Source organism: Vombatus ursinus, unplaced genomic scaffold, assembly GCF_900497805.2.
Source record: "Vombatus ursinus unplaced genomic scaffold, bare-nosed wombat genome assembly UNPS02014768.1, whole genome shotgun sequence".
In the NCBI taxonomy this organism is placed as follows: domain Eukaryota; kingdom Metazoa; phylum Chordata; class Mammalia; order Diprotodontia; family Vombatidae; genus Vombatus; species Vombatus ursinus.
In genome coordinates this window covers 13,873,688-13,899,292 of record NW_020954546.1, presented here as the reverse complement: position 1 = coordinate 13,899,292, position 25,605 = coordinate 13,873,688, and the positions used below count along the sequence as shown (strand labels likewise).

Genomic DNA, 25,605 nt, shown 5'->3' with positions numbered 1-25,605 from the left:
TGACCCCTAAGGAAGGGACCGCTGTGGGAAGAGACCATGGATGGACCATGGAGTCAACTTGGCCAAATAGCTGTAATGACATTGGGAAGTGAGTGTTATCCCAGAGGGAGGGTTTGACGTCTATGAAAAGAGGAGATACAGAGGCAGCTAGGTGGCGCAGTGGATAGAGCACTGGTCCTGAAGTCAGGAGGACCTGAGTTCAAATCTGGCCTCAGACCAAACACTTGACACTTACTAGCTGTGTGACCCTGGGTAAGTCACTTAACCCCAATTGCCTAAAAAAAAAAAAAAAGAATAGATACACACAGGGAGGGGGTCCTACGCCATGAAGACTGGGTATCAATGGAGAAAGTAGAAAATGAGTGGAAGAGACCAATTCCCAAGCTAGTCTCAGACTGTCTCCGTTGTCCATGCTACTGATTACCTAGCAGAGAGGGCCAACAGGAAGCTAGTCCACAGCTGAGTGGACTGTGGAAGGAGATGGTTCAATAACCGTTCTGGTTTGCTTCTGGGATGCTTCACACACACAGACGTATTTACAAAGTGAGTGACTTCCTTCACTCTTCCTTTGCCCAAGGGGATGCTAAAATAGGTTTGCTCCCCCAAACACAAACCAGCTGGTCCGTGGGAGGCATCCTGGCAATAACTGCCAGCCGAGGACCCACAAGTGGTTCAGGGAGAGCTGACCGACTTCCAGAAACACTCTGGGCTGTCGTCGGCCCCATCCGCCACCCTTGAAAACGGCTCTTCTGCATTTGGGGGAAGGGGTGATTCCTGGTCAGGCGCCCACCGTTCAAGCTTTCCTGACTGCCTTTCTCAGCCCCGGGGCCTTCAAACCAGCCTCTTCTTAATAACCCTGGGGAAGGTTAGGGGGTTTCTGGACTCATCTAGAACATGGAAGGAGATCAGCAGAGGAGAATCTGAGAGAAGGACCAGAAGGGAGTTCTAAGGCAGGCCTTGGTTAGAAATCCTAACACTGGTGGTTTGTCTACAGGGCAACACCCTCCAACACTCCTACACCCTGATTTGTAGGCTGTCTCCCTCATTAGAATATAAGCTCCTTGAGGATAGGCACTGGTTTTGCCTTCTCTTTACAGCACTTGGCACAGTGCCTGACATTGAGGGAGTGCTAAATTAATAAATCCTTGATTGATTAACATTAAACCCCACACTTGATACTTACACCAAGCACTTGTATGTTACACACATGACTTCATTTGAAATTTACAAGAAGCCTATGAGGCAGGCACTGTTATCCCCATTTTACAGATGAGGAAACTGAGGCTCAGAGCAGTAAAGTGACTTACATAGAAAAGAGGTGTCGCCTTCATCTGATGGAGACCAGCACATCAGTCTTAGTGGGAAAGCAGGACACATTAACACAGACCAGTCATTAACAACAAAAGCTGGAATATGACGAGATGTCAAGCAGTGTGGTATAAACTCCAAATAAATTCAATTCAACAAGCATTTATTAAGACCCTACTAAGTGTGAGACACTAAGCTAGGCTGCAAAGACAAATCCCAGAAGTTCAGAGATGGATCTCAGACCTCCAGTTGGTCATCCTGTCCAACCTGCCCACGACCCACAATCCCCTGTACAACTTCTCCAACAAATGACCCCTCAGCCTTTGTAGGAAGGGGAAGGAAGGGGACCCACATCCCTTGAGATAGCCCGGTCCACTTTGGACAGCTCTCCCTGTTAGCTCACTCTAGAACCTGTCCTGCATACGCCCCCTTCTCTCCAATCTTGGAGCTACCACTCTGGTTCACAGCCTTCCAATGGAGCTCCCCACCTCCAGCCTCTCCCCACTGTTATCTAGCCTCCACATAGCTGCCAAAATGATTTTCTCCAAAGTGCAGATCTGACCATGTCACTGCCCTCCTCAATAAACTCCAATAGCTCCCTATTACCTCCAGTATCATGTAGGAACTCATCTGTTTCAACACGGTCCCTTCCTACCTTCTCAGTCTTTTTATGCCTGACTCCCCTACACACACGCTTCACCCACTTCGTCCCACTTTGTCATTTTCTGTTCCTCACCCACTACCCTCCATCCCTAGTCTTGTAATTTTACACCAGCTGCCCCCTCCCCCTCCCCTCTCAATCTCCCAGATTCCCTGCTTTCTTTTAAGACTCAGCTCAAGGGGCCACTTTCTCTGGGAGGTGGGAAGGACAAGGACAGTGGACAAAGCAGAGAGGAAGCTGTAGAAGGGTTTATTGGGTCACTGGATCCAAATTATGGAAAGCCTTGAATGCCAGGGTCAAAAGATTAATACTTCAGTCTGTAGCCAATGGTGCTCTGAAGGTTTCTGAGCGGATAAGGATAGGCTTTTTGCAGAGCATTCAATGATTCCTTGGTGTTCTGGGGAAGGGAGGCCTGGAGGAACATGGGAAGGCAGGTGAGGAGGTAACAAAGGAGGAGGAGGAGGAGGAGGAGGGAGGGAGGTCTGGAATGGCTTTGCGGAGGTGGTAAGAAGGATCAGAGCCTTGAAGGATGGTGGGAAAGGAGGGGGGCATGGAGTGGCAAAAGCCTAATTGGCACATTGGGCATGTTTAGAGGAATAGTGGGAGATAAGGCAGGAGAGGTAAGGAAGAAGCTAAACTGTCGGAGGCCTTGAATGCCAAGATGAGGAGTTTGAGCTTTATCCTGAAAGCAATGGGCTGTGAGGAATCTTTAGGGGTGGAATTTCTAGGGTTGTAGCAACTAGTGGGAGGCCTTCCCTAAACCTCAGTTTTCTCACATGTAGCATGGGAGAGCTGGCCTATATGTGGTACTTTCCAGCCCTCTATCTATGCTCCTATGGATGCCTGAGCCACCTGGGACACAAAGCGGAAAAAGAGCTAAACTTTGAAAAAACCAGAAAGGCCCAGGCTTGAACATGGGCGACCATGGTTAAGCCTCAGTTTCCCCATCTGTAAAATGAGGGAGTTGAATCAGAAGTCCCTTCTGGTTCTAGATCTACAGTCCTTCGTAAACCCCAAAGGGCTCTAGAAATGTCCGCTAGGAGAAAAGTGAACGTCTAAAGGCTAGATAGAGCCTGAAGACTGTAGAAAGCCAGTACAAGTCTACCAGTACAAGTGTCCAGCCTGGCAGAGGATCAGGAAGGGTGGGTTTGAGTCCCACGCCTGACACATATTGGCTCTGTGACCCTGGGCAAGTCTCCTCATTCCTCAGTGGCTCTAAACGACTCTCTCCAGAGCTTAGCCTGTGTGGACAGAAGACATTTCCTCACCAGGAGCCTGCTTCACCAAAGAAAGCACAAATCCTGTCCTCAAACCAAAAACACCCATGTAAGTGTGAACGGCCATTTCTGTGGGGGAGAAGCCCGTGCCGAGGGCCAGCGATCCCTGACTCCATTGTCTCTGGGACAGGCTGGGGGTTTCTGTAGAAATCCCAGCAGGACTTCCTAGCTTCTAAAGCAGCTTCTAAAGGGGTGCTTCCAGGGCATCCTGATCCCTTATGGAGCTCCCTCACCCAAGGGACAGGGTCCTCTGGTTCTCTCCCCGTGGCCCTGCAGGTTGACATGGGTCAAAGCTATGGCAAGAGGGACTGAGGTCAGCCCTAAGGAAGTCCATCCTCCCTGACCCAACCCCAATTCCTGGTTTCAAAACAGAATGACCAAAAGAAACTCCTTTGCCAGCGAACTCTGAGAAGAGCTGAATTTTGACCATGGTCCAGCCCTTCATATGAGAGATGGGCTAGCTGACCTCTCAAGGTTCCTCCCAGTGCCAAGAACTTATAAAGGAAGATTCCTGTTTTGTTGTGTGGGTAGCAATACCACCCATAGCTGCAGACCAGAGGGTTTCCCTTTGGAGCCACCCAGGGGCCAGGCAAGGGGGCTGGGAAGGGCACGTGTTCTGGGGGAGGGCTTGACAATGGAGCCGGCAACATCCTCCTTTTTCCAGACGATTCAATCTTTCCCCCATCCAGGCCTCTCTGGCTGAAAAGCTGCCCCACCTGAAAAACCAGCTCCTTCCATAAACAGCAGGGGAAAAAATATCAGCCCCTCGGCCCAGCCCTGGCCCCAGGTACAGAGCCCTACACGGTGCCCCCCATCCCCCTTCCCAGGCCTGTGGGTGGGGCCGCCTGCTTTGGGGAGCTACTCGGATAGCAAGACTGCCCAGGAAATCTCAGAAATGCCCTCGAGGCTCAGATGCAAGGGCCAGTCAAGCAGGAGGTGCTCACTGAACCCCAGAAAGCACCCAGTCCTGAAGGCAAGGGCAGTGTAAGGCAGGATAAGGCCCCCTACCCTCAAGGGGCACCCAGTCTGATTGCACGAGACAAAGATCGCTCCAAGACAGGACTCCAAAACTGGGTTGTGTACAGTGTCTGGCCCGTTGTAAGGGCGCAATAAATGTTTATTGACTGACTAACTATAGGGTGGAAACCGGGAGAAATCCAGAGACGGCTGGTTAAGACCAGGGGAACACATAGCGGGTGTGCTTTGGAGAGGGGATGAAGACTATTCATGCCAAGCCAAGGATCAGGTGGATCTGTCCTCTTCAATGAATGAATGTAACATATACATCATGTTATAATAACATACAACATATGCAGAAAGAATGAATGATAAAGGCATCCCTTCATGACTTACTAAGCCAAGAACCATTCTGGGTGCTGGGGCTACAGAGCCAAAATTGGAATCGTCCCTGCCCCTAAGGAGCTTCCATTCTGTTGGAGGAAATAAAACATATCGGGTTTTTTTGGTTTTGGTTTTGGGTCCTGTCTGACTCTTTCAACCCCCACTTAGGGTTTTCTTGGCAAAGATACTGGAGTGGTTTGCCATTTCCCTCTCCAGCTCATTTTTACAGATGAGGAAACTGAGGCAAACAGGGTGACTAAGTGACTTGCCCAGGGTCACACAGCTAGTAAGTGTCTGAGGCTTGATTTGAACTCAGAAAGATGAGGCTTCCTGTCTTCAGGTCTGGAGCTCTATCTACTGCACCATTTAGCTGCTCTAGAACATGTATACATTGGATGAATTTTTTAAAAAGTATTCATTGGGAGGCAGCTAGCTGGTGCAGTGGATAGAACATCTTTCTTGCCTGGAGCCAGAAAACAAATTCAAATCTAGTCTCAGATACTTACTAGCTGTATGACCCTGGGCAAGCCATTTGTTTGCCTCAGTTTCTTCATCTCTAATATGGGGATAATAATAGCACCTAGCTCCCAGGGTTGTGGTGAGGATTAAATGAGATTATAATTATAAAGTGCTTAGCACAGTGCTCAGCACATAGTAGGTGCTTAATAAGTGTTTGTTGACTGATTGATTGATAGAAGGTGGTATTTGAGCTGAGCTTTGAAGGGGATTAGGGAGTGTAAAAGGCCTAGCTTCTGCGATGGAGGAGGGAGCCCGTTCCTGGTGTGAGGACTATCTGTGCAAAGGCTGACAGAGAAGGGGAGGGATTCTCTGCGTGAGGAATGGCAAACACACGAGTACAGGAAAGTGTGTGACGAAGGGGATGGTGGGGAGGGGCCAGGCAGTGAAGGGTTAATTTATACCTGATCCTGGCGGTCACAGGGGGCTGCCGGAAGCAACAAGACCCTTGGTCAGTTTGACCCAGAGAGATTAGGAGGAATCCTAAATCCAGGTATGAAGTCACTGGTCCTGACTTCCTCGGCCTCTGGGGCCCGTCCCTCACTCCCCTCCTGGCCACCAGAGCCCTCTTTTCCAGCTGCTGGGCTGTCTGGGTGCTAAGGCCGCCTTCCAGCTCAGCCAGGGGAGCCACAGCTGCCAGGGCAGGCAAGCCGGGAGGGGGCAGCTCGACTTTGTCCTGAGATCCCCTCCTTTGGGATCCCAGGGTGGGCCCTGGCTCTGCTCTCCCAGATCTGGCCAAATCTGGCCCGACGCCTCACGGTCTAGATATTTCTTGCCTCCGAGAACAGAAAACAAGCAAGAAACTGCCCGACTCCCGCTGTACACATCAACCTCACATCCAGGCTTGTCACAAAGCCACAATGACGGATTTTTACAACTGCAGCAGGAGGCCCCAAATGGCCCTTGGAGGGGAAAGTGGCCCGGAATGCATGGGGGATTCTGGAACACCATGGGGGAAACGGCCCAATGGTGGTGGGCAGTGACACCTGATAGCTTCCTATTTTAAATTATTATTCCTGCTAACTAGGTGCTAAGCCCAGCTGTTTCCACACAGCTGAAGAAATGCAAATTTGCTCCATGTCCTCTAAATTTCAGCCCCCGAGATAAAGCCCCAGTCGCCCACCCTAATTTAGGTTCAGGTTTGCCAACACCCTGATAATTCTTTTAGCTCTTTTATCTAAGTATATGGTTCCTCTGGAGGGGGGATGGCCTCCCACAGTCATCGTGTTCATCCCCACCATGGCACAACCCAGGGGAAAACTGTCCAAGGAAATTACGGAGGCCATCTCACATAGCACACTCCCAAAGACACGGTTGTGACATTATTAATCTCAGCGATATTATTTACACAGGAACCTTCCCTGCAAAGTTCCATAGAGCCTACCCGGTATGAACAAAGACATAGGGTCACAGAGAATGCAGAGTTGGCAATGGCCAGTCCAGTCTAATTCGAGGCTTTCCTGCCTGACAAATGACCATTCAGGCTTTGATGCCCCCACCTGCTAAGGCCTTCCCAACCCAACCACCTTGTACTTAACGACTTTGTGTGTATTTTTATCCATTCACTTTGTTTACGCTGGATATATTTATACATGTGCTCTCTGTCTCCCTTATTGGAATAAAGAGCTCACTGGGACTCATTCTTTGCCTTTGCATCCCTGGGGCCTAGTACAGCACCTGAAACATAGTAGGTGCTTAATAATGCCTGCTGATTGAAGATCGCTAGGGAGGGGCGGCCCATTTTCTACTTCGGGACAGCCTTGATTATTAGGAAGCTTTTTTTTTCTTTCTGAATACCAAGCCTGAATTTGTCAAAAATTGACCCCAAAGGAGCACTAATGTGTCTTCCTTGTTTGCTCTTTTTTTTTTTCTATTAACTATCCAATTTCTAGCAAGGGTTTCATGCTATTCACCCAAAACAGGCGGCAGAAATGGGGAAACTGATGGTCACAGGTCAATCAGGAAGCATTATTAAGCACCACACTATGTGCCAGGCACACACTAGGTGCTGAGGGTACAAAGACAAAATAGGAAGTAGTCCCTGCCCTCAGGGAGCCTTACCTTCTACCAATAAGTACCACAATAATGTGCCATCTCCAGGGTGACCTTATCATCCTGGCGCCTTTCTAGAGGGAAGGAACGGCAAGGGGGGAAGAGGAGGATGTGGCCAGAGGTTAAGATTCCTAAGAAATGGACGAGAAGCAATAAGGAACAGAAAGTACCACCTGGCCCAGCTTCCTGTCCCATCTGCTCCCCAGCCCAACATCCAGGTATTTCTGAGGCCAAGCAACTGTAAAAAGGTGGTTCAAACAGGGACCCTCAAAGTGAAGGAGCCATGTCAGTGGGATGTAGGACATGAAAGCCAGCGTCCTCCCGGGGGCAGGGGCGGGTGGAGTGTAATTTCATCCCAGAGGTTTGGTGTGTAAGTCACCAGACACCAAGGATGAAATTCCAGCTCTGTCGGGTGGAGAGTGAGTGGATGGAAGAGGGAGGAGGGGGGCTTTCACTTTGGGGCCCTGAGGAGACAGATGAGGAGATGGGCAGCGGTCTGGGAGGCTAGCTTCCATTGTGCCAGAGCACCTGGTGGGATGCCACACAGCGGAAATTCTACAATGTAAGAAGGAGGTTTGGGACCTTAGCAGGGGAGGATAAGCCATTGGACTCAATGTCCAGATGCTGCCTCCCCTGCTCTTTGGTTGCAGTGGGAGAAGTCCAGGCCGGCTCTTTCCCCTCTGGTTTGGAATACGGACTTCTCCTATCATCTGGGTACCCATTAAGGTCAGCTGTCAGGCTGGGCCCCACATTACCACAGTCGCATAGACTCTTCCTCCTGCCATTCTCCTCTGCTGGTCTTTAAAAGCTTCTCACAATCTGGTCCCACCCCACCTCTGCAACTTGGTTGGACAATTCTGCCCTCCGTGTAGTCAATGGGTCAGCCGAACTGGCCTCCTGGTCTCCTCCTCACTGCTGGTGGGAATTGCTGGTTTCCTTCAAGACCCAGTTCACGCACCACCTTCCTACCTGAGGCCTTTTCTGATTCCCCCAGACCCACTGGGTCTGTTCTGAGGCAAACACCTATACGTGTGCATGCTATTTCCCCCTGTTAGAATGTAAGCTCCATGAGGGCAGGACTGTTCATCTCTGCCTTTGTATCCCCAGCACCTAGCACAGTGGCTGGCACACAGGAGGCACTTAATAAATACTTGTTGATCAGCCCCTCTAAGACATAAAGAAAGCTTTCCCAAATTCCTCCAATTTATCCTATATCTTGTGTGTGTATGTATGGGGGGGTGGGGGCAGCTAGGCAACGGATAGAGCACCAGGCCTGGAGTCAGGAAAACCTGAGTTCAAATCCAGCCTCAGACACTTACTAGCTGTGTGACCCTGGGCAAGTAATTTCACCCTGTCTGCCTCAGTTTCCTCATCCGTAAAATGAACCGGAGAAGGAAATGGCAAACCACTCCAGTATATTTGCCAAGGAAACCCCAAAAGGGGTTGCAAAGAATCAGACAGGACTGAACAACAAACTCTTTTTTGTACATAGCTGTTCGCATATTGCTTCCCCCTATTAGAGTATAAGTACCTTGTGGGCAGGGACTATTTTTTTTCCTTTCTTTGTATCCCCAGCACTTAGCATGTAGGAGCCACTTAAAAGCTTTTAGAAAGACCGACTAGCCACTCCACCTCAAATTAAAACAATGAAAAGACAGAGATTCAGACATGTTCCCCATCCCCCTTCCCCAGGATAGGCAGCAGGGAAAGAAAACAAAGGGGGACAAAGACAAACCACCACTTCTGGAGAAATTACAGAGCAAAGCCAATTACCAGCCCTCCATGCACTGATTCTATTAACTGTATGCTCCTGAGCTCTTTAACAGATGGTATATTGCAATGTCATTATTTATATTTACCTAACAAGACTTTTGATTGTATTTCATTAACAAGAATTTGACAGTTTCTAGAAAACAGTAGCCATTTCCTGGGTGTGGTGAGGAGCTGGGCCCATCAGTTAAAAATCAGAATCAGATTTCATGGAAAGGAAGGAGAAATCAAACTCTGGCCATATGATGGAAGAGGTCTTGAGAGACAAGATCCACACTCCCTTTCCATCGCTCCAGACGGACACCCGCTGCCACGTAGAGATGTGGACAGCCAGAGGAGATGGCCCGCCCGAGAGGGAGCAGGAGCAGAAACAGGGTCCCCGCAGAGCAAGGAGAGACCCCCACATGAACAGAGAGGCCACCAAAGGGTCACGTTGAAGGCAGTCAAGGGACGGCCCAGGCCAATGCAAGCAGGCAGGGTCCAGAGTCCAGGAGATCACGGCGTAGGGGAGTAAATACTCAGGAGCAGGTTTGGCAGGTTAGGGCATGTGCTCGTATGTGTGTGTCTTGTCTCCATCTATTCATTTAATTAACATTTGTAAGTGTTTGCTATGTGCCAGGCACTGTGCTAAGCACAGAGGATACAAAAAGAGGCAAAAGACAGTTCCTGCCCTCTAGAGGCTTAGAATCTAATGGGGGAGATAGAGCAAGCACCATACAGGGACCATAGGAGGTCACTAACAGAGGGAATGAAGAGGGGTTGGGGAAGGCTTCCTGTAGAAGGTGGGATTTTCACTGGGACGTGAGGGAAGCCAGGCAGGGCAGGAGTTGGAGCAGAGGAGGGAGAGCGGTCCAGGCATGAGGGACAGAGAGTATGCCCATAGCCTACAGACAGATGGTCTTGTGCGTGGACCAGGCCGGTCAGCGTCACTGGGTGAAGTGGACATGTTGGGGAGTAACGTGTGAGAAGACTGGAAAGGCAGGAGGGGACTGGGTTATGTAGGGCTTTGAATGCCAAACAGAACACTCTGTATTTGCTCCTGTGGCAATAGGGATCCAGTGGAGGTTACTGAGGTGGTGGGTAACTTTGGCAGCTGAATGGAATAAGGAGAGACCTGAGGCAGGAAAACTCATCTCCTTGGGGGAAAGGACTTTTTCATGTTTGTCTCTATATCCCCAGAGGCTGGCTCACAGTAGGTTTTTAATAAATGCGTGTGGACTGATTGTTCTCTGCCTTGATTTCTACTTGCGGCAGGCAAGCCTTGGCCCACAGGGTGAGGGCTAGAAGGTCAGACTGGGGCAGGGGCAGCGATGCTCTGATGACCTCACACCCACACCCACATCATCTTCCGAGATGGCGCTAGAAAAAGAAAGGCCCAGCCCAGCGGGTATCATCTACTATCAGTCTCAGAAGGGTCAACGTGATCAAAGACTGCCCTCCATACACTGTGTTGGGAGAGATACAAAGAGAGGCAAAAATAGGGTCCTTGCTGGACTCCTACCTCTCATAAGAATAGGAGAGTCTGGGGGGAAAATGGGTAATTGCAGTATCTTGAGGAAATGCATTAGGGCCCCTGAAAGTGGCCGGAGTGCTGGAATATCTGGTATTCTATTCATAAGAAAAGATCAGAGATCTCAAGATAGAAGGGACCTTGGAGGCCAGCTTCCTCATTTTACACAGGAGGAAACAGGCCCAGAGGTGAAACGGCTTACTTGTCCAGCATCATATGGGTAGTAAGCCTCAGAGGCAGAATTTGAACCCAGATCATCTTACTCTAGAAACAGTGCTATCCCCACTTTGCCATGCAGAGATGACCTGTAAAGTCACAGGAACATAAACTTAGAGATAGAAGGGACCTCAGAAGCCATCCAGTGCCCCTAATTTTCCAGAAGAAAAAATTGAGGTCCAGTGAGGTTAATTAACATGCCCAAGGTCACACAGGTATAAAGCCTGGAAGGCCGGACTGGAACCCAGGGCCGCTGTCCCACCCTGCCCCTATGGCGGTTAGAAGGTTGTATGCTGTAAATGAGGAAAGATGGTGGAAAAGGCAGTTGGAGTGGCAAAGGCATGCAGACATCCAGGAGTATGGCCGGGAGGCCATAACAATGTATGTTAGGCCTTGGCATGAGAGCAGAAAGCTCTGTGCACAGGTGAGTGTGGAGGCATTGCAGCCATGGCCAGACGGTGGGGGTGGGAGCCCAAGGCAAGGGATGCCCTAGGGAGCATGCCTGAGAGCATTCCTGGGAGGATGAAGGTGCTGCGTGAATTTCAGGAGTGGCCTGCTGGGGAAGGTGGGAGCAGGTGAGTGAGGAGGTCGGGAGCCCTTGGCCTTACTGTTGGTGCCACGGGGACCACCCTTCAGTACATCACTCACAGCATACACGACTGCATGTAGCACGGGCATCGGACTGCTGGCCTTACCAATGGGTGGGGGAGGAACTGGATGGAGGGAGAGAATTTGGAATTCAAAATAAAAAAATGAATGTATGAAAAGGTAAAATTACAAAAATCCTGGCATGTGACTGCACACACACACACACACACACACACACACACACACACACACACACACACACACACCCTTGCACAGAAATGAGGAAAGCTGTTATATCAAATTTTATTTATTACAATTTTTCTGAACTGGGGTTAAAGCTAATCTCACAACCCTGTGTCGGCCTGCACTCCTCACTATCTCACCCCCCACATCCAAGCTGTTGACAAGGCCCATGGTTTCACCTCGCCAGCATCTCTCGTATTCGGCTCCTTCGATGCTGCCGTCACTCTGGTTCAGCCCTCATCACCTCACACCTGGATTATCACAGTAGCTGCTGCTGGGTCTGCCTAACTCAAGTCTCTCCCCTCTCCAGTCCATCCTCCATTCCACCACCAAAGTGACATTCTTAAAGCACAGTTGTGACCCCGCCATCTCCCCTACTCAATAAGCACCCCCCGGACAATATTAAAAATTCTGTTTGGCCTTCAAAGCTTTCCAGTCTTAAACCTTTCTGATCCCCACATACTCTGCAGATGCAGTGAACACTGGCCTCCTTACTGCTCCCGGAACGTGCCCCATCTCCCGACTCCAGACATTCTCCCTGGCTGTCCCCTATGCTTTCCCTCCTCATCTCTACCACCTGGTTCCCCACCGTCTCCAAGACGCCTTTCCCAACCCCACTCAATGCTAGATCTTCTCTCGGCTGATTTTCTCCTGTCTACATCTTGTTTGTATACCCTTGCCATGTTATCTCCTCCATTAGATTGTAAGCACCTTGAGGACAGGGGCCGTCCTTTGCCTTCTTTGTATCCTCAGCCCCTATCAGAGTGTCTGGCACATATTAGGTGTTTATTATGAGTTTAAACATTTATATTAAATGCATCATATGTTTAATATGCGCTTACTGATGGAATACATTCATCTCTGCGTTTCTGTTGCCAAAGTAAAGAGCCCAGAAGAAGAAAGTAAAAACTGAACCAGGGAAGAGATGGGATATAGATCATTAAGTGATCTACAGCAGGGACCGTAGACAAGCAGAAAGCTCACTCACAGAGGGACAGTTTCAAGGGACTTCTCCCTTACAGGGTGAGGGAAGGGGAGAAGGGCTATAGACCAGTCCTACTATGAACCACTCAGAAATGTGTAGCTAGCATCCCACCAGGATGGGGAAAACCATCTGGGGCTTACTTTACCCGGGGGTATGGATGAAAACCATGCTGGCCTATGAACTCACTCTCCTGACACAGGGCCCTAATTGCTGGCTCTCTCAATAAAGCAAGAGTCATCAGGAGCTTAAAAAAGGGGCCGAGCCTCTAGCTTTCCTCTGCCTTCCCAGGCTTCTTCTTCCCCATCCAAGTCTCTTAATCATCGGAGGTACGGGCAGGTAAGACAGGACAGGCTGCTGCTTTGGAGTGGGCAGTTTCTGAAAGGCATCGATGGGTCCCGGTCCAGGGGAGTGTGGGGAGGAAGGAAGAAAGCAGCCACCACATGCCTCCGGAGGCTTCCTCCCAACTCCCAGCCCCCCAAATCCCAAATCTGGGAACATGAAGCCACACGACCTCAGGGCTTGAAGACCTCTAGTGAGGACCTAGCGCCCTCCCTCCCATCTACTGCTCCTTCTTCTGCCTCCTGGGGCCAGACAGAACAAGCAGAATCCCCTCCTCCACAGATACTGGGAGACAGCTCTCATGCTCCCCCCCAAGTCCTCTCTTCTCTAGATGAAACATTCTCCATTTCTTCAAAGGATTCCCTTATGACATGGACGTAGGGCTCTTCACCACACCGGTTGCCCTCCTCTGGACAGTGTCTAGCTTGTCAACATCTTTCCCACACTGTGGGAAACACAAGTGACCACAGCACTCCAGACAGGCTCCAACTGGGGCAGAAGACAGGACTCTCACTCTCTTATTCCTAGAAACTGGGCCTGTTACCAGAACCCAACATCTCACTTTTTCCAGCTGTCTCATCACACTGTTGCCTCGAATTAAGCCTGAAGTCCGCTAGTCAACGATATCCCACCAACAGTGGCGTGCCTCAGAACCCAGGGCTCCTGAACACGTCCAGTGTCCCAACAATGGGGCATTCTAGGCCGTCTGGTGCAGCTGTCCATGGGAGGGGTAACTACACTTTTCCCACATGGTCTTTATCCTCCCAGGGCAAGCAAAGCTTGACAGGACACACAGGACAGACAACACTCATGCCATCCATCCTTACCACCTCCCCCTATAATCCCCCTCCCAGCTGCTGGTTTGCCTTTAAAGAGGCCGCAGACTTCCTCCCCCACTCCCCCAACTTTAGAAAAGCATTTAACCAAAGTAATAAACTCACCATAAGCATATCAATATCAGAGCATTAGCTTTACATGTCACACACTTCAACCTTCTGTTAATCCCCATTCCAACTTCCCAAGCAGAAAATACCCATCCAGGACGGCGTCCATTTCTATATCTGAGCTAAGTTCCGTATCTGTATGAGACGGTGAGGTTTAGTCTTTCCTTCAAAATCGCCGGGGACCCATTAAGGCTGCAGAAGACCACAGACTAGTTAGGAAGAACCCTGAACTACTGCTGATAAGACAACCACCAACTGGGCCCCTACGCATTGGACCTGTACTTGGGGATACACAGAGAAATGAGGATCAGTGATGATACTTGTACAATACTTAGCAGAGTGTCTGGCACACAGTAGGTACTATGTAAATGCTAGCTATCATCTTCATCCTCATCCTCATTAAATAAAACAGTCTCTACTGTCAGGGAGTGAACCAGATGTGTGTTGGGGGGAGGGGTCAGTTACACGTGGATGTAAAGGATTGCAGCAGCTAAGGACAGTCCCTTAGGATAAGTGTTGTGGGGGTACAGAGCATGGAAAGACCACCTAGAATCACAGTACTTTAGAGTTGGAAGGGACCTTAAAATCCAGCCTCAGGCCACAGACTAAACCCATTGTCCCAGGGACAGCCGCTCCTGTCCACAGACAATCCTTCACGCTGAGGACAGACTGAAATAAGTGTGCTTTTGGTGACCAAGCACCCCTACCTTTGTGAGGATGGATCAGGGGGTCCTAGCCTTAGAGGTGGAAGGAAGCCCAGAGGCCATCTACTCTAACTTTTTCATTTTACAGGAGAGGAAACTGAGGCAAAGAGAGATTTGGAATTGTAGAACAAAAGTCCAACCTTCTCCTTTACAAGGGGAGAAGCTGAAATATGGGGGGAAGCGACCTGCTCTAGATAACACAGCTAGTAAGTCACAGAGCTGTCCACTCCCAATCTCTTTCCAGCCCCTTCCAGCACTGTGCACATTTAGAAAGCCCGTGGCTGGCACCATCAGCTCCAGGGCCTGCTACATCCCCCCCCCCATTTCTGGTCATCCCAAGTCACACACCAGAGGGGCCGCTACAATGAGGACAGCCATGTTGGGTCGGGACCCCCAGCCAGCTTGCTCCGTCCAGGAAGCCCAGCAGAGGGGACCTCTGGACACCTGGACATGCACAGAACCTGGTGCAGCTGGGGCGTCTGCCCATCACACTCTCTCCCTTCTTCATCCCTAGCATTGCTAGCCAAGATCAGAGACGTATCTACACCTCCCTGCCTTCCTCGTTAGGATGTCTCTAATGCCAAGAGGCCCAGAATCTTCTGCCCCAGCTACAGAAGCAACACAGCTTCCAACACCTGAGCTACAAGGGACCCTGGGGACCATCAGACGGGGGGCACAATGGACAGAGTCAGGAAGACCTGAGTTCAAGTCTAACCTCAGGCACATACTAGCCGAGTGACAGCGCACAAGTCGCGTAACCTGTTTGCCTCAGTTTCCTCAATTGTAAGATGGGCATAATAATAACACCTACCTCAAAGTGTTGTTGTGAGAATCAAATGAGAGATCGGAAAGCACTCAGCACAGTGCCTGGCACATAGTAGGCACTTTAGAAATGCTTGTTTCCTTCCAACCATCATTTTACAGAAGAAAACTGAGGCCCAGAGTGCTTTTTCCAAGGGCATGTGGCTAATGTGTATAGGGGTAGACCCAAAGCCTCCTGATCATCCTTGGCCATCATCCACAACATACGCTACACGGCTTTTCTCTAGCTAATTCATACTAGAGTGTTAATGGTCCTCAGATCAGACAAGCGCTTTGAAGGGCCCAAGGAGATGGGACGAGGGACAGGTTAAGTGTCGCCAATCAGGGGTCAGTCAGGAACACGAGGAATGGTCCAGGGGAGGTCAGGAAGGAATTATGCCAGAGAAAGAGAAGAGGGAAAGAGAGTTGACCTGGAAGCCTGCCGCTTACCCCCAGTGGCTCAGTCGCTTTATCGCTCAGTGCTCTATGCATCCCTCTAAGGCTACAGGTGACAGAGAAGGTGCTGATCTGCACTGGTGGAGTGAGTGTCCTCTCCCTAGAGTACCCTATAGCAATAAAAGCCCTATGTGCCGAGCACCGTGCTAGGCAATGAAGCTAAAAAACCCAACGAGACTCAAAAATGGACTTAGAGCTATGAAGTACCACGCCCCTCGTTTTACAGAAGGAGAAACTGAGGCTCAGAAGGAATCAATTTGCCAGGATCACGCAAGTTTCAGAAGCAGTATTTGAACTCTGGCCTTCCTTGCTTGCTGGTGTCAATCAAATGGGGTAAGCCTAAGATAAATGCGTTATGCCTTAGAAGCAGGGTGACCTAGTATCGAGAGAGAGCTGGCCCCACAGCCAGAAGTCCTGGGTTGGAATTCTGCCTCTGACACATACTAGCTCTGTGACCATGGACATCACTTCACCTCTCCCACCTTCAGTAATCTCATCGGGAAAATGGGGATAACAATAGTAGTGAGGAATGGGTCCCCCAAAAAGCCATTAAATAATGGGGGGCTAAAGGCCTGAGTTCAAATCCCAATTTTATTACTTGGAAAGAGCACTGGTTCTGGAGTCCAAGGACCTGGGTTCAAATCCTTCTGTCTGATCTTGATCTGATCACCTAATGTCCTTAGGCCTCAGTTTCCTAACCTGTAAAATGAAAAGGCTAGACAAGGTCCCTTCCAGCTCTACTGTTATTTGCCTTGAAATTGGCCCATTAATGATGTGTAAATAATGCCTCCCCAGCACTTAAAATAGCCTATTCTCCTAAGTAGGTAAAACATTTCCCCTACAATCTTGTTAAAATTGCTATAATTTATTTTAGCATGGCTTTTTTAAAAAAAAGGCAACCATCAGCCCAGCCTCTGATTAATTTATCACAAAATACAGAAGAGTGAGGTCTGAGACAATTGTCATGGATGCCAGTGCCCTTGACTTTCTAGGTCAATTCATACAATCTCCTTCCTTTGTGATAAAGTAGGGATGGGGCCTTTCACACATAACACCAAAAAGCCAAACTCGGCCCCCTCAAGCCTCGCTTCCTCCCCCAGCCACCCTTCCCATCCTTAACTGAGGACTTCATGCCCAGGCCTTTAAGAGAAAGAGCCTACTGGGCTAAGGGTCAGGAAGCTAAGCTATCCCCTGGAGGGCTGCCATGTTGGTCAAGTACAGTCTCCTCTCCCATTAAATGGGAGCAGCAATCCTGACTCTATCACTGTTTGTGTGATATTGAGCAAGCCTCCCCTGCCTCAGTTTCCTCCTCTATAAAGGGAGGGGGTTGCACTAGCTGACCTCCGACAACGTCCCTTCCAGTTCTTGACTGATCTACCAGGGTAGGTAGCTCCCAGGTGAGGACGTTGCTGATGCGGATCAGCAATGATTCTGCAATTTCTGGCCTTGATGAATTGCCCGGGGGTCCTGGGAAGCTACTTGTCCAGGGTCACACAGATTTTCCCAACTGCAGTGCCAGTCCTGAAGGCTGGATTTGGAGTCAGAAGGTCTGGGTTCAAATCCTCCTTCTGCCACTTACTAGCTGGATGACCTTGGGCAAATCCTTCCTTTCTCTTCTCCCGTCACTCAGGCATCTCTCTTCCTCCACTCAGTAAATTCCAGTGTCTCCCTATTACCCCAGGATCAAACATAAAATGCTCTGGTATCTAAGCCCCCCTTCCTACCTTTCCCAGTATTCTTTGATCCAGAGACAATGAATGGCCAACACCATCTCTGACTGGGTGCCTTTAATTGGCTGCCCCCCAGGCCTGGAATCTTCTCTCCTAAACTCCACTTCAGGCCCTAGGTCCCGGCTTCCTCCAAGAAGGGCGGCATCTCCCCCTTGTATTTACAAAATTATTTGCATGTCGTCTTCCCCATTAGAAGGAGAGCCCGGGGAGGGCAGGAATTGTGTAGGCCTTTCTTTGTAACCCTGGGGCTGAGAACACAATAAGAATTTACTTAAATCAATGCTTGTGGCTTTACTAACCTAATCTCTCTGGGCCTCAGTTTCCTCATGTGTAAAATGACTGAATTGGTCTAGATGGCCTCCAAGGTCCCTTCTGGCTCTAAATCTGACCTCTCCTAAGGTCGCCAAATCTCATGTTTGTGGATATCCATAGCTACAACACGGACCTCCCCCACATCTTCAGAGTGGCTACTCCGAGGGAGAAGGGGCTGAGAGGTCTCTCTGGCCAAGAGGTCGGCCCCTCAAAATCCCTTCCTGCCAGGCAGCCTGGCCTCCTCAGGCTCGAGTCCCCCTCCCCACATACACACAAAGGCGTGTGGGAACCTCCAACACATCCACGTGTGACCCTCGTGGCCCCAGCCAGAGCACCTGAGGCCTAAGTTGAAATATCTTTCCCCACCCCCACCCCCTGCCCCCCCAACTCCAGGTAAAACTCACCTGAGACAGGACAGCTACCTGATCAGTCTATCGAGATGAGGGGGGAGGTGGGAGAAGGTGACAGATGGACTCGAGGATTCAAGCCTGGAGCTCCAGGGCTGAGCCTTCCAGGACTGGGCTGAATTGGCCAACCCCATTCCCCTCCCTCCACCGGCCTAGGGGAAGGCAATAAGAATATAGTGCCTACTATGCACCACCCGCTACTCTGCTAAGTGATCCTCACCTCGGCCCTGGGAGGTAGGCGGGGTTGTTACCCCACTCTATAGCTGAGGAAACTGAGGTAGCTAAGATTTGAACTCAGGTCTACCCATCACTCTTATCCATTCTGCTACCAGCTGCCTCTGCCCAGAGACCCTTCCCTGACTCTGTCTCTCAGAGATTGGGACAAAGAAGAAGGGAGGATCCTTACAATCAATCATTCTATAGGTACTTATCACACACCTGTCGTTTGCCAGGCACTGTACTAAGCACCCACCCAGGAAATAATGAAAGGCAAAACCTTTTTGCCCTCAAGAGGCTTACCTTCTATGGGGAAACATGTACAAAAATACATATGAATTACTTACTTTTTTTAGGCAATTGGGGTTAAGTGACTTGCCCAGGGTCACACAGCTAATAAGTGCCAAGTGTTTGGTCTGAGGCCAAATTTGAACTCAGGTCCTCCTGACTTCAGGGCCGGTGCTCTATCCACTGCGCCACCTAGCTGCCCAAAAATACATATGAATTACATCGGGAGTGGGATGGAGGGGGCATTAGCCGGTGGAAGCCACAGCTAAGGTAGTGAACTTGGAGTCAGGAACATTTCAGATACCTACTAGCCGGGTGACTCTGGCTCAGTCACGGAAGCTCTCTCAGCCTCAGTTTCCTCATCTGTGAAATGGGGATAATATAACAGCACCTATCTCCCGGGGTTGTGAGAATCAATCGAGATAACCCACAGATGCATTTTGCAAACCTTAAAGCTGCTGCATAAGGGTTAGCTAGAGGAGGGGAAGGAATCGGGCAATGCTTCACCTATGTGGTCCTTGAGCTGGGTTTTGAAGGAAGCAAGGAGGCAAAACTAATTCCAGTATTGGCTGGGTGAGCTTCATAGCTTTAGAGCCCAAAGGGACTTTATAGGTCATCCGGTCCAACTCTCTTCATTTTACATATGAGGAAACTGAGGACCAGAGGGCTTAGGAGATTCGCCTAAAATCACCCAAGGAGTAAGAGGCAGTGTCACGTCTTGAAAGAAGCTGAAAACCTGGCATTCCAGGCCAAGTACATGGAAGAAGAAGCCACGGCAAATCCACAGGAGGCCAGAAACCATTTTCAAGGTTCCCGTCTGGTCTGGGAAGGTGGGGTGTGGGAGAAGGGTCAGAGACAGAGAGAGCTACATAAAGAAAAATGAATTCAGCCCTAAAGACAGGCACTGGCCCGGAAACCTCCAGCAGAGAAGCAGCTTAACCAAGGAACCAGGATCTGGCCAATAAAGACTGGTTAGGTTCTCCCTTCTATCCCTCTTCTCTGCTCCTGTTTGCATGGAACCTTAGGTCCACTGTTAAGGGCTGAGGTTCACCTATGAATGGGGAAAAGGACTCCTGGCAGGAGGCTGGGGAACAGGGGAGGACCCAAGTCACTTCTGAGGGGTGTCACCTAATGAAGCAAAGGGGAGCAAATGTGGAAGCGTCCTCACCCCTTCTCCCCCATTAAACTAAGATCTACAGACACAGTGAACAGTCCTGGATGACATCCTGCCCTACTGTGTCACTTTGCTCAGCCCTCCTCCTTTCGGCCTCTCCATGGCCCAAATACGCCCCTCTCTACCCTATCTGGGGCAGGCCACTTTGCCTGTCCAGCCAGAAGGGAACTTCAGGTGATTCCTCTTTTCTCTTGAGGGGCAGTTCCCAGCCCCCAGCCCCCTTTTCTAATAAAAGAATGTTGCTTTGAGTCTCCCCCAAACAGTGTCTGCTACTGTTGGGAGTTCAGTTCTAGCCAAGTTATTTCTCCGAGAAGATCAAGTCCAGCAGTGACATTCAGACAGGCTCCCACCTTCCACAATCTGTCGGCTGCTGGCTCAGCTGTGGCAAACTAGGGGGAGTGTTGGGAACTCACTCTTTAAATTCATCCAAGGCTCCCTGGGCACTAGTCTATCCTCACCTACACCAGCCCCCACCAAGCCAGGCCACCTGTGCCTTGGGTTCTGAATATTGTCCCCTTTGGTCAACTCCCTCCCCCTTCCGATTTTGGTGACGAAGCTGACGACGAGACAAAATCCAAGGTAATTCATAATGGCCCACTCTTCCCTTTTTTCAGTTGTGTCTGACTCTTCATGACCCCGTTTGGGATTTTCTTGGCACAGATACTAGAGCGCTTTGCCATTTCCTTCTCCAACTCATTTTACAGATGAGGAAACTGAGGTAAAGAGGGTGAAGTGACCTCCTCAGGGTCACACAGCTAGTAGGTGTCTGAGGCCAGATTTGAACTCAGGAACATGAGTGTTCCTGACTCTGGGCCTGGTGCTCTGTCCACTGCACCACCTAGCTGCTTCCGTCTTGTCTAAACTTCTCATTTTTACAGATGAGGAAACTGAAGCCAAAGCCACATGGCTGGTAAGTAGAGGCAGGTCTTGAATTAGGTTACCTGACTCTGGAGCTAAGAGCTCTTTCCACTGAATTCCAAATATTAAGGGCAGTTCTGCTCTGTGGGCTGGCCTGCTAAATTATGGGAAGGATGGAATGGTCACATTCCAGGATACCCGATCCTCACCATTTTATCTGACCCAAAGGACTCAAAGGCCTGGAATACGGTGATGGAACAGGAAGGTCCAGAAAGGAGCTTGGGGAGACTCTCCGAAAGCAGGAGGGAGGCTGGCCGAAGGCCCCAGAGTGACCCCAAGCAAGTCATAATACTGAGCCCTAGTCCAGGCTTGGCTCTGTTTTCCCATCCATTAAATGGGGTGCCTGCTACCTGGAGTCCCTGACTGATGGGACTGTCTTGAGATGGAAAATTGCGAGATAGAGACCTTAGGAGGGACCTAGTACAATTCTCTTGTATTTTTCAGTCATGTCCTACTCTACATGACCCCACTTGGTGTTTTCTTGGCAAAGATGCTAGAGTGGTTCGCCATTTCCTTCTTCAGCTCATTTGACAGATAAGGAAACTGAGGCAAACAGGGCAAAGTGACTTGTCCAGGGTCACACAGCTAGTAAGTGTCTGAGGCCAAATTTGAACTCAAGAAGATGAGTCTTCCTGATTCCAGGGCTGGTGCTCTATCTAATGTGCCACCTAACTGTCCCTATTTCCCCCCTCATTTTACAGAGGGGGAAACGGAGGCCCAGAGAAAATGACTCACTCAGAGTCACACAGCTAGTAAGTGGAAGAGGCAGGAGTCAGTTATCATTATTATGGGTTGAACATTCAGATAATCACAGAATCTCAGAGTTTGAGAGGAATTCTGAGGTCAGCCAGATCAAGCATTATCTGAGTAACAATCTTCACCAATAAACCTGATAAGTAGTCAAGTTGCCTGTAGTTAAAAACCTTCCATGAGAAGGAGTGAGCTTCCTTCCTCCCAACCTCAACTCCTCATCCGAGTTTCAGCCTCTTTCTTCCAAAACTATCCCCCCTCCCCCAAGCTGAGGTGGAGTAAACCCATCTGTCCTCAGCACCCCCTCCTCACAGCCCCTTCCACCCAAGTCTGCCCAGGAGACTGAAACCCCACTTTGTTCAGTAGCCCTGGAAACCAAAGATGGAGGTCAAAAAGGCAGAGGAAGTCCTGACCCAGAGAGAGAAACCGAGGCTGGGAAGGACCCTGCCTCATCTTAGTTCCAGACCAGTGAGATGAGTTCTAACCCTCGCCTCCAGCCCTGGCAAAGGGGCAAGAGGACAAGGTTCTGCCCCACCTGGCATGCATCTCACTGCCCTAGGATTCCGTCTGGTACCCAAATGGGAGGGCAGCCTCGGCTTCATCCACAGGACCCTGCCTGGAGCTCAGCGGCTGTTCAGGCCTTCCTCCGAGGTCCATCCACCTAGGACCTATGCCAGCTGCCACCAGGGGCCCAGGGCTGAGGGAGGGGGCCCCTCCATGCCTCCCACACCCAGTCTCTCCAGAGGATCTTGCTCTGCTGGAATCTCAAAATTCTCCTCCCCCGAGTTGTCCCTATTAGCGGGTCTCCCCCCTGGCCAGCCTCAGTCCCGGCTCCTCCTTCAAGCCCCACCCCCTTCACCTCATGCTTAGTGACCCCACTTCCGGGGGCTTGGCTACCACCACCAAACAGCCCAGGGATGGCATAAGGGAAACACTTTATCTGTGGATCTATCTCAGCTGCCAGAGGGGGCCAGGAGCTTCAGGCTGGGGGTAGAGGTGGGGGTGGGCATCCAGAGGGCTAAACCTTTCCTCCTCCAGGTATGGGTTCTCCCGTCCTCTCCCCAACTGTTCCTGCCGCTGCCCCCAAATTTCTGCCATTGACTCCATCTTACACCCGCCAAGAAGCCAGAAAGCAGAACTCCTGGGGGCGGGGGTGCCCCCCCCCCAGCCTGGCTCTCCAAAGTCAGCCAAATAGGACGTCTGATCCCCACCCCCCAGGCACTGTTGCCCCAGCAGTGGGAAGAGAAGATGGGCTAGGGGTGAAATGGCGAGAGGTGCTCAGCCTCCCCAGACTGGGGCTGGGGCACAGGAAGGAGATGCCCCCAGCCCGAGCCCATCTCCCAGCCAGGACAAGGAGAATGGAAAAGTAGCCTGGAGCGCCCCTTTGCCGAGGAGCAGCTGTCCCCGGCAGTTCACTTTTCTCCTCACCCCCAGACTGGCACTGGGCAGAAGAACTGACCTCATTCCCCAACTGCAGCAAACCTCTGTCCTCTTCCCTCTCCCAGATCACTCCCGCACCGCCCCCCCCCCCCCCCCCCCCCCCCCCCCCCCGCAGGTGGAGGTAGGAAGTGGGGGGAGGGGGATGCCCCCCAGCCCCCTCCCCCCACACCACCGTTCCAGCCGCGACCTCCCTAGTCACGTGTCTCCCAATGCACCCAAAATATAGAGCCAGACAGATTTTGTTCACATCGCACGGGAGGGTAAGGGGGTGGGGGGAGAGATGGAGTGAAGGGGAGGGTGGGGGGGACGGCCTCAGCCCACCCGCCCCCCGGCATAAAAGTTTCTCTTACCTCGGAGGATCCCCAAGCACTCCTGCCCACCGGCGCCCCGGCCCCAGCTCGCTCCCGGCCAGGACTCAGCCTCCCGCCGCTGCCTCCTTAATTAATCTGGGAGAAAGGGGAAGACGAGGCAGAAGGAGAGGAGGAGGGAATGGGAGGAGGGAGAGAAAGAAGGGGGGAGGGAGGGAGGCAGGGAGAGGGGAGGAGGAGGAGGAGAAGGAGGAGGAGGAGGAGGAGGAGGAGGAGGGGGAGAAGCTGCGGGGTGGGGGTGGGGTAATCTCTCCCCCCACCCCCCCAGCCTAGGCACGCAGGGGGGCGGGGAGCGGACGAAGCCCCCGCTCCGGGGGCTGGGAGTGGAGCGGGGCGAGCTGAGGGTGGGGGCCGGGCCGGGCCGGGCTGGGCCGGGGGGGGCTCGCTCGCTCTCGCTCTCCCGGAGCTGGGCCCCCCCCCCGCTCGGGGCTGCAGCAGAGAGGAGGGGAGGGGGGGAGAGACGGGAGAGAAGAGAGAGGAGGAGAGGAGGAGAGGAGCCTCTTTGTTCTGTAATCCCAGTAAGATTGCAAGCCATTCGCCCCGTCTCTAATCCCAGCCCCGCTCAACAACCACCTCGATTGGCTGTCATTTACATACAGGATTAGCCCGAGCCGGCGCCCGGAGAGCCCGGCCGGCCGCGGGGACCCGGGAGGCGGACACCCGGGGGCGCAGGGAGGGGTCCCGGAGGGCGGGACGAGCGGGGAGAGCGCCCGCCCGCCACAGGGCTGGGCACGCTGGGGGGCCCTAGCAGTCTGGGACTGGCCCCCTGAAAAGAGGGGAGATGAGGAAGGGGGGGTGCAGGGGCGCGGAGGCTGGAAGAGAAAGAGGGCATGGGGGAGGGGTGCACCGGAGTGGGAGGCAGGGGCAGGAATAGAGGGGCCTAGAAGCCGGGGAAGGGAGGCCCCCTTTGGGAAAGATACCTAGCAGAAAAAAGGGGGGGGGAGAGTACCCAAGGATACATCAGAGGAGGAGAGAGTAAAAATCTTGATAATAATAATCCCAATCGTTAGCGAGCTCCCACAATCTCCCTTCAGATCCTTAGGACAACCCTGTGAAGGAGACAGCGCAAGGATTATTATTCCCATTTTACAGATGGAGAAACTGCCTTCCCAAGCTGTTCAGGGCAAAAAAGCGCTGCCCTGCGTTGTGCTGGAGTAGAGGCATTTATTAAGTGACTAGGCCCGGTGAAGGGGATACAAGGACAAAAATGAAAGTACCTGACTTCAAAGAGTTTACTTTCTATTGTATACAGATATGTACACAGATATGGAAACAGAAACTGATACAAAGTAATTTCAAGAGGGACTCATAGCTAGAGGGGAACCAGGACAGGCTTCTTGTAGGAGTTGACACCTGAGGTCTTCCAGTTCTTCCCAACCTCAAGGTAAACCCCTGGGAGGCGGGGAGCGGGGCAGGGATTAGGTGACGAGCTTCCTGCTGTATACTCCCTGGGCCTCTCAAACACTTCAGGCATTTATCAGTGGACAAGCATGTATTAAATCCAAGTATGGGAAGGCACCCTGAGGGGGTGCTGGGGATGCAAAGCTTTAGGGTGTAACTAGTAATTGAAGTGACATGCGCATTGAACCGAGGATCATAGTCCTAAAGCAAGCCGGAATCTCAGAGGCCATCCAGTCTAAGCCCCTTATTTCACAGATAAGGAAACTGAGGCACAGGGACACGATGTGACCTAGGTCACACGGGGAAAATTCTGAACCCAGGTCCTGAGACTCCAGAGCCAGGATAAGATCTCAGCGTCCCTGCAATGGAAGCTACTGCGCTTTTTCCTATCCTGGGCTTCCTCCCCTGAGGGAGGTTGTGGGTGGGGGAGAGGGAGGAAGCTGAGGGGTGTTAAGAGGGGAAATATTGAAGGGAGGGGTGTTATCCTGGCAGGCAAAGGGATGAGCTTTAGGCTAGAAGAGCCCAGTCTGGGGAGGGAGGTTGGGAGGGGAGGGGTGGGATGTTATGCATTCCTCAGACTAGAAACCTGAGGCAGGCAGAAACCGCTTTCCAGAGCTGGTGCCCTGGCTCAAGGTACACACTGCCGGTGGCCCCTTAGCCTCGGGTCCAGTGCCTTAGAGGAGGCGGGGTATGGGGGACGCAACTCATTGGGAGGGTGTATGCAGTCCAGTTAGAGACTGGACCTCAGGACTGTCTCTCTGCTCTGAGTCAGCCAAATGAAGTCATTCCCGAGGGGGCCCCTGCTGCCTCCCACGACCTTGTCTGGGCCTGTCTGTCCTCTTTCCTCCTCACATCCCCTTCCCTCACCCTTCCATTCCTTCCTTGTTTTC

At 51.4% G+C, this 25,605-nt stretch overlaps 1 protein-coding gene across 4 annotated transcripts in view; it reads right to left on the bottom strand.

Annotated features, from left to right (window-relative positions):
- Positions 1–23,384, bottom strand: part of GTF2IRD1 (GTF2I repeat domain containing 1) — a 231,237-nt gene extending 207,853 nt beyond the window's left edge. For all 4 annotated transcript variants that reach the window (XM_027862357.1, XM_027862359.1, XM_027862361.1 and 1 more), the window contains exon 1: positions 23,297–23,384. The gene's annotated coding sequence lies outside the window, so the exon portion shown is untranslated. The remainder of the gene's footprint in view (positions 1–23,296) is intronic.
- Positions 23,385–25,605: the final 2,221 nt, after the last annotated feature.